This window comes from Parasteatoda tepidariorum, chromosome 9 (assembly GCF_043381705.1).
Source record: "Parasteatoda tepidariorum isolate YZ-2023 chromosome 9, CAS_Ptep_4.0, whole genome shotgun sequence".
Classification (NCBI taxonomy): domain Eukaryota; kingdom Metazoa; phylum Arthropoda; class Arachnida; order Araneae; family Theridiidae; genus Parasteatoda; species Parasteatoda tepidariorum.
Genome location: NC_092212.1, coordinates 10,614,594 through 10,616,500, shown reverse-complemented (window position 1 = coordinate 10,616,500; position 1,907 = coordinate 10,614,594).

Sequence of the window (1,907 nt, the reverse complement as noted above, 5' to 3'; positions counted from 1 at the left end):
AGCCACATATAGGAGAAGGTCATAAAAAAATCGAGTTATAGTAATATTCGAGTTATCGTACATCGAGTTATAGCGAATTGACTGTATTTTCAACTCAAAAAGCATGTTGATATCCTCTTTAACCCCTTCACGCACAGATATTTTGGAGAAGAAAAAACCGGCCAAAAAATCAATTATTTTTATGTAAAAAAAACACACTTCAGAACATTGGCTTTTCTTTTGGTTGACAATTTTAATATACTACGCTTTTGCTCCATGAAAAAAGGCCATATTCTGAGATGCCAATTGTTCCGGACACGCCAAAATAATTAAAAAAAAGACCGTAAATAACTGCAAAGTAAATTTTACAAATATTTGACTATTTTTGCTTGCTTTTTAAAAGGTATAGCATGACATTAGTACTCTAAAGTGGTGAATTATATATTTAGAAACAGTGGTGAATAAAAATCTACTAAATTGAATTTATTAAACCAAGAATCACAATCGATAAACTCCCACTTTAAAATATATATTTGCTGCCCAGAGAAAGTTGGCACCTCTGTATATTTTATTCTTGAATAAATAAGTGTTATAGCTTACAATCCTATGTAAATGATAAATATCAATAAAACGATTTTCTTTTTCTGAGCTTTCTCATTGTTATTTTCAATTCTCGATTATATTCTCATGTGAAAAATTATAGCAGCATAAAATACAACTCCGCTCGAATGATCTCGAGTGTGCACAGTTTGGCATGTTTAGCGCGATCGAATTAACTCGAGCTCACAAGTTAAGGGGTTAAATCCTCATGTTAAAAATTTCAGTATGAGAGTTTTAGGCAAGAAAAACTTAACACCCCACCATCCCCGCAGGGGCATCCGGGGAATACCGATTGCTCGGATTTGTGCCCTCGTTACTGCTCTAGAACGTAGAAACCACTTTGGTGATGGTTTGGTGACGAAGGATGGCAAACTTTGATTACGTCAATATTTGAAGTATCGGTGGATTTGGAACAATCTGAGGGAAAAACCAGGAAGAGCAGAGGCGTTAAAAAGATCGGTTAGGATACCGCGGGCGCAACGCTGCAACCACTCCGCCACCCAGACGTCTTCGCCCCTGAACCAAAAGGCAGCAAAGATATCATTGAAAATTTTCAGATTTGCATAAGTTACATGTAGAGAACTCGAATTGAGTTTAAAAAAATAATAAAATAAAAATTAGTTACAAGGATTGATTAGCCCCAAAATGACATATTGAAAGCTGTCAACACATCAAACATCTCAAGAGCATGTTTGGCAAAATTACTTTAAGATTTACAAGATGCGTGATTTATAAAACAAGTTTTAAATCATTTTAAGTTTACAATCATCCTACAAATTACAATTATCTATATATATATTTCTCTTACACGGCACCAAAAAAAAAGCCTCATTACAGCTCCCCGAATGGCAACGTTAGAAAATCGACCAATGATTGCTAATAAAAATGTCACATGGCAAATGCCACATGAGGAGGCTCAACATATAACGCTTTTAAAAACGGAAACAATAACCAGAGTGAGCATTATCAGGTTGCTCAATTCAGATTCATGCCCTAAAAACATGATAATATTTCAATTGAACTCAATTAGGAACTAATTAGGCTGGCCATCTCCATGACTATAAATAAGTCACAAGGTCAGACTTTTCAGAAAATCAGTTTAGTATTGCCTAAACAAGTTTTTACTCATGGACAACTTTATGTTGGCCTGTCAAGAGTTAAGTCATTTGACAGCCTTTCAGTAATTGCTCCAAGATGCCAAATCTATAATTGTGTTTTCAAAGAAATTCTAAATGCTTAGTGTTAATTTCTTAGAGCTTTGCAGAAAAAAATGTTTTTTGGAAAAAATTTAATTGAAACTTCTATTGGCAGTAGGCAAGGGGAACTAC